Here is a 15,155-nt window from a genome sequence, read left to right as displayed (position 1 = left end):
AGTATAAAGGAATTGAGATCATACCATGCACACTTTCAGACCACAATGCTATGAAACCTGAAATCAACCACAGGAAAAATTCTGGAAGACCTCCAAAAGCATGGAGGTTAAAGAACACCCTGCTAAAGAATGAATGGGTCAACCAGGCAATTAGAGAAGAAATTAAAAAATATATGGAAACAAATGAAAATGAAAATACAACAATCCAAACCCTTTGGGATGCAGCAAAGGCAGTCCTGAGAGGAAAATATATTGTAATCCAGGCCTATCTCAAGAAATAAGAAAAATCCCAAATACAAAATCTAACAGCACACCTAAAGGAAATAGAAGCAGAACAGCAAAGACACCCCAAACCCAGCAGGAGAAGAGGAATAATGAAGATCAGAGCAGAAATAAACAATATAGAATCTAAAAAAACTATACAGCAGATCAATGAAACCAAGAGTTGGTTTTTTGAAAAAAATAAACAAAATTAATAAACCTCTAGCCAGGCTTCTCAAAAAGAAAAGGGAGAAGACCCAAATAGATAAAATCATCAATGAAAATGGAATTATTACAACCAATCCTTCATATACAAGCAATTACCAGGGAATACTATGAAAAATTATATGCCAACAAACTGGACAACCTGGAAGAAATGGAAAAATTCCTAAGCACCCACACACTTCCAAAACTCAAACAGGAAGAGATAGGAAACTTGAACAGACCCATAACCAGTGAAGAAATTGAATCAGTTATCAAAAATCTCCCAACAAATAAGAGTCCTGGACCAGATGGCTTCCCTAGGGAATTCTACCAGACAGTTAAAGCAGAGATAATACCGATCCTTCTCAAGCTATTCCAAAAAATAGAAAGGGAAGGAAAACTTCCAGACTCATTCTATTAAGCCAGCATGACTTTGATTCCTAAACCAAACACAAACCCACCAAAAAAAAAAAAAAAAAAAAGAACTACAGGTCAATATCCCTGATGAATCTGGATGCAAAGATTCTCAATAAGATACTAGCAAATCAAATTCAACAGCATATAAAAAGAATTATTCACCATTATCAAGTGGGATTCATTCCTGGGCTAGTAGGGCTGGTTCAATAGTCACAAATCAATCAACGTGATACATCACATTAATAAAAGAAAAGATAAGAACCATATGATCCTGTCAATCGATGCAGAAGAGGCATTTGACAAAATTCAGCAACGTTTCTTAATAAAAACCCTCGAGAAAGTCAGGATAGAAGGAATATACTTAAACATCATAAAAGCCATTTATGAAAAGCCCATAGCTAATATCATCCTCAGTGGGGAAAAACTGAGAGCTTTCCCCCTGAGATCAGGAACACGACATGGATGTCCACTCTCACCGCTGTTGTTTAACATAGTGTTGGAAATTCTAGCTTAAGCAATCAGACAACAAAAGGAAACCAAAGCCATCAAAATTGGCAAGGATGAAGTCAAACTTTAACTCTTTGCAGATGACATGATACTCTACATGGAAAACCCAACAGACTCCACCAAAAGCCTGCTAGAACTGATACATGAATTCAGCAAAGTCGCAGGATACAAAATCAATGTACAGAAATCAGTTGCATTCTTATACACTAATAATGAAGCAACAGAAAGACAAATAAAGAAACTGATCCCATTCACAATTGCACCAAGAATCATAAAATACCCAGGAATAAACCTAACCAAAGATGTAAAAAGATCTGAGAAAAAAAAAAAAAGATCTGCATGCTGAAAACTATAGAAACCTTCTGAAGGAAATTGAAGAAGATACAAAGAAATAGAAAAACATTCCGTGCTCATGGATTGGAAGAATAAATATTGTCAAAATGTCAACACTACCCAAAGCAATCTACGCATTCAATGCAATCCCAATCAAAATTGCACCAGCATTCTTCCCGAAGTTAAAAGCCTGATTCTCAGGCAATAGCTTTTTTTTTTTTTCAATTGAAGAATAATTGACATAGAATGTAGTATTAGTTTCAGGTATACAACATAGTGATTTGATATTTATATACTTTAGTAGTAGTCACCATAATACATCTAGTTACCATGTTGTCACCATACAAACTTGTTACAATATTGACTATATTCCCTATACTATATCACACTGTCTTGTTTATTTTATAATTGGAATATTATACCTGTTAATCCCCTTCACCTATTTCATCCATCCTTTCTTACCTCTCCTTTTTGGCAAACATAAATTTTTTCTCTGTATCTACGAGTCTGTTTTTGTTTTCTTTTGTTTGTTCACGTGTTTGGTTTTGTAGATTCCACATATAAGTGAAATCATACAGCATTTGAATTTCTCTGTCTGACTTATTTTTCCTCAGTACAATACCTTCTAGGTCAATTCAAGTTGTTGCAAATGGCAAGATTTCATTCTTTTTTATGGCTGAGTGACGTTTATATATATATATATATATATATATATATATATATATATATATGAGAGAGAGAGGAGATAGAGATATATATTTCCATTATATATAATATATAATGTATATATATAATATAATACACACACACACCACATCTTCTTTATCCATTCATCTATTGATGGACATTAGTTTCCTTCAATATTTGGCTATTATAAATAATGCTGCAATGAACATAGGGGTGCATGTAATTTTTTGAATTAGTGTTACCGTTTTCTTCAGATAAATTCCCAGAAGTAGAAGTGGTGGATTATACAGTTATTTCTATTTTTAATTTTTCGAGGAAAGCTCATACTTTCCATTGAAGCTGCCCCAATTTACGTTACTATCAATGCAGGAGTGTTTCCTTCAATAGGCATATACTTTTCAGATTACCGGTCTTTCCTCTTTTGGTTAACTTTATTTCTAAGTATTTTATTCTTTTAGATGCAGTTGTAAGTGGGATTGTTTTATTAATTTCTCTTTCTGATAGTTTGCTATTAGTGTGTATAAATGCCACAGAATTTACTTTATTGATTTTCTATCTGGCACATTTATTTAATTCATTTATTAATTGTAATAGTATTTTGGTGGAGGATTTAAAGTTTTTATATAGTGTCATGTCATTTGCAAATAGTGACAGTTTTACATTCTCCTTTCCAATATGGATGACTTTTGGTAAAAAAAAAATTGAAGCATAATTGACATACAACATTGTATTATTTTCATGGGTATGTGATAGCAGTTGATACTTTTATATATTACAAAATAATCCCCACAGTAAGTCTAATTATCATCTGTCACCATGATACATGTATTACAGTATTATTGACTATATACCATATAGGCTGTATATTACATCCCTATGACTTATTCATTTTATAACTGGATGTGAATATGTATTAATCCACTTCACTTCTTTCACCCAACCCTCTCCCTTTGATAACCAACAATTTGTTTCCTGTATCTTTGGGCTCATTTCTGTTTTGTTTGTTCATGTGTTTTGTTTTTTAGAATCTACATATAAGTGAAATCATATGCTATTTGTCTTTTCTGCCCTATTTCTCAGCATAATACACTCATCTTCAATTTATTTCACCAGGATGTTACAGTGTCAGTATACAGATCTTTTACCTCTTTGGTTAAACATATTTCTAGGTATTTTGTTCTTTTTCTTGCAAATACAAGAGACATTGCTTTCTTAATTTTTATTTCTCATAGTTCCATATTAGTATATAAAAATAAAACATATTTTTATATATGGATTCTATATCCTGCTATTTGATTTGTTTATTAGATCTAATATTTTTGGTGGTCTTTAGGGTTTTCTCTATATAAGAGGATGTCATCTGCAAATATTGACAGTTTTACATCTTCCAATGTGATTTGGATGTCTTTCCTTTCATTTTCTTTTTTTTTTTTTTTTAATTTATTTTTGGGACAGAGAGAGACAGAGCATGAACGGGGGAGGGGCAGAGAGAGAGGGAGACACAGAATCGGAAACAGGCTCCAGGCTCTGAGCCATCAGCCCAGAGCCCGACGCGGGGCTCGAACTCACGGACCGCAAGATCGTGACCTGGCTGAAGTCGGACGCTTAACCGACTGCGCCACCCAGGCGCCCCTCATTTTCTTATCTAATGGTCAGAGGTAGGACTTCCAGTACGTACTACTTTGAATGAAAGTGGTGAGAGTGGATGTCCCTGTCTTGTTCCTGATCTTAGAGAAAAACTGCATTTTCACCACTGAGTATGCTGTTAGCCTAGCGTTTTTATATATGGCCTTCATTGTGTTGAGGTACGTTTCTTCCAGACCCACTTTGTTGTAGTTTTTATCATAAACGGGTGTTTTATTTTGTCAAATGCTTTTTCAGCATCTATTGAGATGATCAAATAGTTTTTATGTTTCTTCTTGTTAATGTGATGTATTAGATTGATGGACTTTCAAATATTAAATCATCCTTGCATCCCTGGAATGAATCCCACTTGATTGTAGTGAATGATCCTTGTAATGTCTTGTTGAATTTTATTTGCTAATATTTTGTTGAGAATTTGTGCATCTATGTCATTCAAAGATACTGGCCTGTGGTTTTCTTTTTTTGTGGTGTCTTTTTCGCCTGATTTTGCTATCAGGGTAATGCTGGCTTCATAGAATGAATTTGAAAATTTTCCTTCCTCTTCTATTTTTGGAATAGTTTGAGGAGAATAAGTCTTAACTCTTCTCTAAATATTTGGTAGAAATAACCTGTGAATCCATCTGGTCCTGGACTTTTTTTGTTTTTGCAAGACTTTTTTTTTTAATTACTGATTCAATTTTGTTACTAGTAATTGGTCTGTTTAAATAGTCTGTCTTCCCGATTCAGCGCTGAAAGATTGTATGTTTCTGGAAGTTTATGCATTTCTTCAATCTAGGTTGTCCAATTTGTTGGCATATAATTTTTTGTAGTAGTCTCATAATCTTTTGTATTTTTGTGGTGTCAGGTTTTAATTCTCCTCTTTCATTTCTGATTTTATGTATTTGGGTCCTTTTCTTCTTGATGACCCTGGCTAATCAATTCTGTTTATATTTTCAAAGAACCAGCTCTTGGTTTCATTGATCTTCTCTATACTTAGTCTCTCTGTCATTTATTTTTGTCTCAAACTTTATTATTTTCTTTCTCCTACTAATTTGGGGATTTATTTATTCTTGTCTTTTTGGCTCCTTTAGATCAAAGGCTAGATTGCTTATTTGAGATTTTTCTTGTTTCTTGATATAGGCCTCTATCACTAAATTTCCCTCTTAGGACCACTTTCAGAGTCCCAAAGGTTTTGGACTGTTGTGCTTTCATTTTCATTAATCTCCATGTATTTTTATATTTCCTTTCTGATTTCTTTATTGACCACCACTTGTTTAATTGAATGTTATTCAGCCTCCATGTGTTGGTGCTTTTTCCAGTTTTTTTTCATATACTTGATTTCTAGTTTCATACCATTGTGAATGGAAAAGGTGCTCAATCTGATTTCAGTCTCCTTCAACTTATACAGATTTGTTTTGTGGCCTAACGTGATCTATCCTGGAGAATGGTCCATGTATACTTGGAAAAATGTGCATTTTGCTGTTTTTGGATGTATGTTCTGTATATATCTATTAGGTCCATCTGACCTAAATTGTAATTCAAAGTCATTGATTCCTTATTTATTTTCTGTTTGGATGATATACCCATTGTTATAAGTTGGTGCTAAAATCCCCTACTAGTATCGTAGAACTTTCATTACCTCCCTTTATGTCTGATAATATTTGCTTTATGTATTTAGGTGCTTCTTTAGTGGGTACAAAAATATTTACAATCATTAAATGGTCTTGTTGGATTGATTCCTTTATCATTACATAATGCCCTTCTTTGTCTCTTGCCACACTCTTTCTTTTAAAGTCTATTTTATCTGATACAAGTATTACTACCTCAGTGTTTTGGGTTTTTTTTTTTTTTTGGCATCCATTTGCATGGAATATCTTTTTCCATCCCTTCACTTTCAGTCTGTGTGTGTCTTAAGGTCTGAAGTGAATCTCTTGTAGGCAGCAGATAGATGAATTTCTTAATGTATTCAGTTACCATTTTTTTATTGGAGAACTTAGGCCTTTGCATTTAAAGTAATAATGGCTATGTACCTATTTCCATTTTTACATTGTTTTCTGGTTGTTTTTGTAGTTACTCTCTGTTCCTTCTTCAGCTCTCTTCCCATGGGGTTTGATGGCTTTCTTCAGCGTCATGACTGGATTTTTTTCCATGTATTTTTTATCTATCATAGGTTTTTGATCTGAGATTACCATTGGGTTCACATATAACATCTTATGTGTTTGGCCATCTATATTAAGTTGATGGTCGCTTAAGTTCAAACACATTCTTTTCTTTTCAACGTTTATTTATTTTTGGGACAGAGAGAGACAGAGCATGAACGGGGGAGGGGCAGAGAGAGAGGGAGACACAGAATAGGAAACAGGCTCCAGGCTCTGAGCCATCAGCCCAGAGCCCGACGCGGGGCTCGAACTCACGGACCGCGAGATCGTGACCTGGCTGAAGTCGGACGCTTAACCGACTGCGCCACCCAGGCGCCCCCACATTCTTTTCTTTTCAAAAAAAAATTTTTTTTAATGTTTATTTATTTCCAAAGGAGAGAGAGAGACAGAGTGTGAGTAGAGAAGGGGCAGAGAGACAGAGAGAGAGAGAATCCAAAGCAGGCTCCAGGTTCTGAGCCATCAGCACAGAGCCCAACACAGGGCTCGAACACACAAACCGTGAGATCGTGACCTGAGCCGAAGTCAGACACTCAACTGACTGAGCCACCCAGGCGCCCCAAGTTCAAACACATTCTAAAAGCACACAATTTTTACTTTCCTCACCACTTTTATGAACATGATGTCATATTTTACATTGTTTTATTTTATGTATACCTTGACTAATTTTTGTAGATATAATTGATTTTACTATTTTTGTGTTGAATAAAAGTGACAAGATTGGGTATTCTTGTCCTGTTTCTGATCTTGGAGGCAAAGCCTTCAGCTTTTAATATTGAGTATGATGTTAGCTGTGGGTTTGTCATATATGGCCTTTATTCTGTTGAGGTACATTCCCTCTATACCCACTCTGTTGAGAGTTTTATCATAAATAGATGCTGAAATTGGTCAAATGCTTTTAATGCCTCTATTGAAATGATCATAGGATTTTTTTTTTCAATGTTTATTTTTATTTTTGGGACAGAGAGAGACAGAGCATGAATGGGGGAGGGGCAGAGAGAGAGGGAGACACAGAATCGGAAACAGGCTCCAGGCTCTGAGCCATCAGCCCAGAGCCCAACGCGGGGCTCGAACTCACAGACCGCGAGATCGTGACCTGGCTGAAGTCGGACGCTTAACCGACTGCACCACCCAGGCGCCCCGATCATAGGATTTTTATCCTCCATTGTGTTAGTATAATGTATCACATTGATTTGTGAATACTGAACCATCCTTGCATTCCTGAAATAAATCCCAGTTGATTGTCATATATGATCCATTTAAAGTATTGTTGAATTAAGTTTGGTAATATTTTGTAGAGCATTTTGCATCCAGGGATTTCATCAGGGATATTATCCTGTTTTCCTGTTTGTCATGTCTTTGTCAGGTTTTGGTGTCAGGGTAGTGCTGGCCTCAAAGAACGAGTTGGAAGGATTCCTTCCTCTTCCATTTTTTTGGTTATAGTTTGAGTAGGATAGTTATTAAGTCTTCTTTAAGTGTTTGGTAGAATTTACCTGTGAAGCCATCTGGTCTGGAATTTGTTGAGAGTTTATTATTACCACCAATTCAATTTCATTACTAGTAATCATTCTGTTCAGATTTTCTATTCATTTCTATTCACTCTATTCATTTCTATTCAATCTTGGAAGATTTTCTGTTTCTAGGAATTTATCCATTTCTTCTAGGTTTTCCAATATGTTTGCATATAATTGTTCATAATAATCTCTTATGATCATTTGTATTTCTGTGGTATCAGTTGTAACGTGTCTCTCATTTCTGATTTTTTTTAATGTTTATATTTGAGATAGAGGGTGGGAGGGGCAGAGAGAGAGGGAGACAGGATCTGAAGCAGGCTCTGCAGTGAGAGCAGAGAGCCTGAACCATGAGATAGAGATTCATGACCTGAGCTGAAGTCAGATGCTTAACCAACTACCCACACAGGCACCCCTCTGATTTTATGTTTTTAGGCACTCTCCCCCTTTTTGTTTCTTGATGAGTCTGCCCAAAGATTCATCAGTTTTGTTTATCTTTTCAAAGAACTCCCTCTTAGTTTTATTGATCTTTTCTGTTTTTCTTTATTTCTATTTTATTTATTTCCACCTGTCTAGTTATTTCATTTCTTCTATTAACTGTGGGCTTTGTTTGTTCTTCTTTTTCTAACTTCTTTAGGTGTGGGTTAGAAATTTATTTGGGATATTTTTTTTTGTTTCTTGAGGTGGATCTGTATCACTAAAAATGACTCTTTTAACTGCTCTTGCCATGCCCCATAGATTTGGAACATTGTGTTTTCATTTTCATTTTTCCTGTAGTATTTTTTAAATTTCCTCTGATTTTTTTCTTTGCCCCATTGGATGTTCGGTCGCATGTTGTTTAGCCTTCACACATCTGTGTGTTTTCTACGTTTGTTCCTGTAATTAATTTCTACTTTCATACCATTGAGGTTGGAAAAAATATTTAATATGATTTCAACCATCTTAATTTTGTTGAGAATTGTTTTGTAACCTAACATGGGAGAATGTCCCATGTGAGCTTGAGAAGAATGTGTATTCTGCTCATTTGGATGGAGTGTTCTTTATATGTCTATCAAGGGCATGTGGTCTAATGTGTCACTTAAGGTCACTGCTTCTTTAATAATTTTCTGTCTAAATATATCTATCTATCTCTAAGTGGGTGTTAAATTTCCCTACTATTATTGTATTTCTGTCAATTTCTCTTTGTGTATGTGTTAATATTTGTGTTATGTATTTATATGCTCCTCTGTTAGATGCATAAGTATTTACAGATGTTTTATCATGTTGGATTGATCCCATTTTCATTCCGTGATGCCCTCAATTTCTTTCTTTTAGTTTCAATTTGTATGGAGTATCTTTTCAATCCTTTATGTGTGTCCTCAGATCTGGAGTAAGTCTCCTGTAGGCACCATATAGATGACTCTTGTTTTTTGTGTTTTTTTTTTTTTCAACATTTATTTATTTTTGGGACAGAGAGAGACAGAGCATGAACGGGGGAGGGGCAGAGAGAGAGGGAGACACAGAATTGGAAACAGGCTCCAGGCTCTGAGCCATCAGCCCAGAGCCCGACGCGGGGCTCGAACTCACGGGACCGCGAGATCGTGACCTGGCTGAAGTCGGACGCTTAACCGACTGCGCCACCCAGGCGCCCCTAGATGACTCTTGTTTTTAATCCATTCAGCCACACTTTTTTCTTTTGATTGGAGCATTTAGTCCATTTACATTTAAAGTAATTATTGGTATGTATTTGTTGCCTTGAAAATTTTTTTTGTCTGATTGTTTTTGTAATTCTTCTCTGTTTCTTTCATGTCTCTTTCTCTTTTCCCTTGTGCCTTGATGACTTTCTTTAGTGTTATGTTTGGATTATGATCTTTATTTCTTGTGTATCCCTTACAGGCTGTAGATTTGTAGTTATCAGGAGTTTAATATATATTACCCTATGTATATAGAAGTTTATTCTAAGTTGGTGGTCACTTAAGTTCCAATACTTCCTAACACATTCAATTTTATGTATTTGTCATACATTACATCTTTTTATTTTGTGTATTCCTTAATAAATTATTGTAGATATAGTTGATTTTACTGCTCTTGTCTTCCAACTTTTGTATTAACTTTTTAAGTGTTGATCCACTATCTTTAGCATATGTTTGCCTTTACCAGTGAGATTTTTTTCCTTTATGCCTAAAAAGTCCCTTTAACCAATTTAGTGGTAATGAAAACTCCTATAGGTTTTGCTTGTCTGGTAAACTAGCTCCCTTTAATTCCAAATGATAACTTTTCCAGGTAGAGTATTCTTAGTTGTAAGTTTTTCCTTTCAGCACCTTCAATATGTCTTGCCACTCCTTTGTAGCCTATAGAATTTCTGATGAAAAATCAGCTTATAGTTCTGTGGGAGTTTCCTTATACATAGCTAATTGCTTTCCTTTTGCTGCTTTTAAGATTATCTCTTTAATTTTTGACATTAGTTATAATGTGTCTGTGCAATTCTCTTTGGGTTTATCTTGATGGATCTCTCTGTGCTTCCTGGATCTGGATATCTCCTTCCTTCCCAAGGTTAGGGAAATTTTCAGCTATTATTTCTGTAAATACATATTATGCTTCTCTTTCTTGCACCCATATAAAGCTAACATGATATGCTTTATGTTGTCTCAGAGGTCCTTTAAATTATCTTCATTAAAAAAAAAATTCTTTTCATTTTGCTGTTCACTTTGGGTTATTTCTATGACTCTATCTTCCAGATTACTGATCTATTTTTATCATCTAGTCTACTGTTGATTCCTTCTAGTTATTTTCATTTCTTTAATGTATTCTTCAGTGCTGATTGTTTTTTTCTTTCCAAATTGTCATTTAAATTCCAGTTGGTTAACATACAATGTAATAATAGTTTCCGGTGTAGAATTTAATGATTCAACACTTCCATGCATCACCCTGTGCTTATCAAAACAAGTGTGCTCCTTAATTCCCATCGTCTATTTAACCCATCCCCCCCCCCCACGGGCCCACTCTCCCTCTGGTAACCATCAATTTATTCTCTGTAATCAAGAGTCTGTTTCGTGGTTTTCCTCTCCCCACCCCCATGTTACTTTTTTTTTAAATATATACTAAATATAATTTATTGTCAAATTGGTTTCCATACAACACCCAGTGCTCATCCCAACAGGTGCCCTCTTCAATGCCCATTACCCACTTTCCGCTCTCCCCCATCAACTCTCAGTTTGTTCTCAGTATTTAAGAGTTTCTTATGGTTTGCCTCCCTCCCTCTCTAACTTTTTTTCCCCATTCCCCTCCCCCATGATCTTCTGTTAAGCTTCTCAGGATCCACATATGAGTGAGAACATATGGTATCTGTCTTTCTCTGCCTGACTTATTTCACCTAGCATAATACCCTCCAGCTCCATCCATGTACGTTACAAATGGCCAGATTTCATTCTTTCTCATTGCCAAGTAGTATTCCATTGTACATATGAACCACATTTTTTTTATCCATTCATCAGTTGATAGACATTTAGGCTCTTCCCATAATTTGGCTATTGTTGAAAGTGCTACTATAAACATTGGGGTACAATTGCCCCTATGCATCAGCATTCCTGTATCTTTGGGTAAATTCCTAGCGGTGCTATTGCTAGGTCATAAGGTAGTTCTATTTTCAATTTTTTGAGGAACCTCCACTCTGTTTTCCAGAGTGGTTGCACCAGTGTGCATTCCCACCAACAGTGCAAGAGGGTTCCCATTTCTCCACATCCTCGCCAGCATCTATGGTCTCCTGATTTGTTCATTTTAGTCACTCTGACTGGCGTGAGGTGATATCTCAGTGTGGTTTTGATTTGTATTCCCCTGATGAGGAGTAATGTTGATCATCTTTTCATGTGTCTGTTGGCCACCTGGGTGTCTTCTTTAGACAAGTGTCTATTCTTGTCTTCTGCCCAAATTTACTGGATTGTTTTTCAGGTGTATTTTGGTGAGTTCTTTATAGATTTTGGATACTAGCCCTTTGTGCGATATGTCATTTGCACATATCTTTTCCCATTCCATCGGTTGCCTTTTAGTTTTGTTGATTGTTTCCTTTGCAGTGCAGAAGCTTCTTATCTTGATGAGGTCCCAATAGTTCATTTTTGCTTTTAATTCTCTTGCCTTTGGAGATGTGTCAAGTAATAAATTGCTGCAGCTGAGGTCAAAGAAATTTTTTCCTGCTTTCTCCTCTAGGGCTTTGATGGTTTCCTGTCTCACATTCAGGTCCTTCATCCATTTTGAGTTTATCTTTGTGAATGGTGTAAGAAACTGGTCTAGTTTCATTCTTCTGCATGTTGCTGTCCAGTTCTCCCAGCACCATTTGTTAAAGAGACTGTCTTTTTTCCACTGGATATTCTTTCCTGCTTTGTCAAAGATTAGTTGGCCATATTTTTGTGGGTCCAAGTCTGGGTTCTCTCTTCTATTCCATTGTTCTATGTGTCTGGTTTTGTGCCAATACCATACTGTCTTGGTGATTACAGCTTTTTAGTAGAGGATAAAGTCTGGGATTGTGATGCCTCCCGCTTTGGTCTTCAAAATTACTTTGACTACTTGGGGTCTTTTGTGGCTCCATACAAATTTTAGGATTGCTTGTTCTAGCTTCGAGAAGAATGCTGGTGCAATTTTGATTGGGATTGCATTGAATGTGTAGATTGCTTTCGGTAGTATTGACATTTTAACAATATTTATTCTTCCAATCCATGAGCATGGAATGTTTTTCCATTTCTTTGTATCTTCTTCAATTTCCTTTATAAGCTTTCTATAGTTTTCAGCATACAGATCTTTTGCATCTTTGGTTAGGTTTATTCCTAGGTATTTTATGATTCTTCGTGCAATTGTGAATGGGATCAGTTTCTTTATTTCTCTTCCTGTTGCTTCATTATTGGTGTATAAGAATTCAACTGATTTCTGTACATTAGTTTTGTATCCTGCGACTTTGCTGAATTTATGTATCAGTTCTAGCAGACTTTTGGTGGAGACTGCCGGGTTTTCCATGTAGAGTATCATGTCGTCTGCAAAAAATGAAAGCTTGACTTCATCCTTGCCAATTTTGATGCCTTTGGTTTCCTTTTGTTGTCTGATTGCTGATGCCAGGATTTCCAACAGTATATTAAACAACAACGGTGAGAGTGGACTCCATGTCGTGTTCCTGATCTCAGGGGGAAAGCTCTCAGTTTTTCCCCATTGAGGATGATATTAGCTATGGGCTTTTCATAAATGGCTTTTATGATGTTTAAGTATGTTCCTTCTATCCCAACTTTCTCGAGGGTTTTTATTAAGAAAGGATGCTGTATTTTGTCAAATGCTTTTTCTGCATCTATTGACAGGATCATATGGTTCTTTTTTCTAATGTAATTTATTGTCAAATTGGTTTCCATACAATACCCAGTGTGCATCCCAACAGGTGCCCTCTTCAATGCCCATCACCCACTTTCCCCTCTCCCCCACTCTCCATCAACCCTCAGTTTGTTCTCAGTATTTGTCTCTTATGATTTGCCTCCCTCCCTCTCTGTAGCTTTGTTTTTTTTTCCCCCATTCCCCTCCCCCCCCCCCCCCGGTCTTCTGTTGAGTTTCTCAGGATCCACATGAGTGAAAACATATGGTATCTTTTCTTTTATTAATGTGATGTATCACATTGATTTGCGAATGTTGAACCAGCCCAGCAGCCCAGGAATGAATCCCAGTTGATCATGGTGAATAATTCTTTTTATATTCTGTTGAATTTGATTTGCTAGTACCTTGAGAATTTTTGCATCCATATTCATCAGGGACATTGGTCTGTAGTTCCGTTGTTTTGCTGGGTCTCTGTCTGGTTTGGGAATCAAAGTCATGCTGGCTTCATAGAATGAGTCTGAAAGTTTTCCTTCCCTTTCTATTTTTTGGAACAGCTTGAGAGGGTAGGTATTACCTCTGCTTTAACTGTCTGGTAGAATTCCCCAGGGAAGCCACCTGGTCTAGGACTCTTATTTGTTGGGAAATTTTTGATAACTGATTCAAGTTCTTCACTAGTTATGGGTCTGTTCAATTTTTCTATTTCTTCCTGTTTGAGTTTTGGAAGCATGCGGGAGTTTAGGAATTTTTCCATTTCTTCTAGGTTGTCCATTTTGTTGGCATATAATTTTTCATAGTATTCCCTGATAATTGCTTGTATTTCTGAGGGATTGGTTGTAATAATTCCATTTTCATTTGTGATTTTATCTACTTGGGTCTGTTTTTTTTTTGAGAAGTTGGTTTTGCTTCTTAAATTCCCCGTATGAGTGAAAGCATATGGTATTTGTCTTTCTCTGACATATTTCATTTAGCATAATATTCTTTAGCTCCATCCACAACATTGCAAATGTCAGTATTTCATCTTTTATGGTTTGGTAATATTCCTGTGTGTGTGTGTGTGTGTGTGTGTATCCACACACACCATATATATATACACAAGTATATATAATATATATATATATATATCCCCCACATATATACAAATACCCCATCCCCCCAACACACTACATCTTCTTTATCCATTAGTTGATGGACATTTGTGTTCTTTCCATAATTTGGCTATTGTAGATAATGTTGCTCTAAATACTAGGGTGTATCCCTGCAAATTAGTATTTTTGTATCATTTGAATAAATACCTAGTGGTGCAATTGCTAGATCACAGGGTAGTTCTATTTTTAACTTTTTGAGGAAACTCCAGACTGTTTTTCCAGAGTTGCTGCACCAGTTTGCATTCCCATGATTGGTACTCTTTTTTCTCTTTGTTGAAATTTTTACTGTGTTCATCCATTCTTCTAAATACAGGAAGTAGCTTAATGACCCTTACTTTGAAGTCTTTATCAGGTAGATTGCTGATCTCTGTCTCATTTAGTTCTTTTCTGAGGTTCTATCTTGTTCTTTCATTTGGGATATTTTCTTATTTCCTCATTTTGCCTGAATCTCTGTTTCTATTTATTAGGTAGTTCAGCTAGTCTCCCTCTTGAAGGAGTCACCTAGTGTAGATGTCCTGTGGGACCCAGAAGCACAATATCCCCTGGCTACTAGAGCCAGGCAATGTAGGGGTGTTTCCTTTGTGTGCTGCATGTACTCTCTTGTTGTGGAGCTGCAACTACTTCAGAATCACTGGTGGGGTGGGGTAATCCCAGGCCCAGGTGGCTGTCATGCCTGATTGCATCTGTTGTGGCACATTTTTGGGTGGGGATGGCCCCCAGCTGTACTTTTGGAACTTTGGTGGAGGGAGCTGTCAACCTGTTGACTCTGAGGCTCAGCCGAGGTGCTTGGGTGTGTGGGGCTCTCAGCAGGGCATGCTTCCTGGCATTAACAGTCTAGGGAAAGGACTCCTAAATGGTGACCACCAGCACTGGGATCAAGATGGCAGAATTAGATAGCAAAGATGATTGCTGTCAATATCTCAGTCCCTGGTGTTAGGTCCTGCTTCCTCTTGTGTCTCTGGCAGCCATTTGAAGGTTAGTGACTCTCC

Source organism: Herpailurus yagouaroundi, unplaced genomic scaffold (genome assembly GCF_014898765.1).
Source record: "Herpailurus yagouaroundi ecotype Mexico unplaced genomic scaffold, PumYag 203, whole genome shotgun sequence".
Taxonomy (NCBI): Eukaryota; Metazoa; Chordata; class Mammalia; order Carnivora; family Felidae; genus Herpailurus; species Herpailurus yagouaroundi.
The sequence above is the reverse complement of the archived record's forward strand: the minus strand, read 5'-3'. Positions refer to the sequence as shown.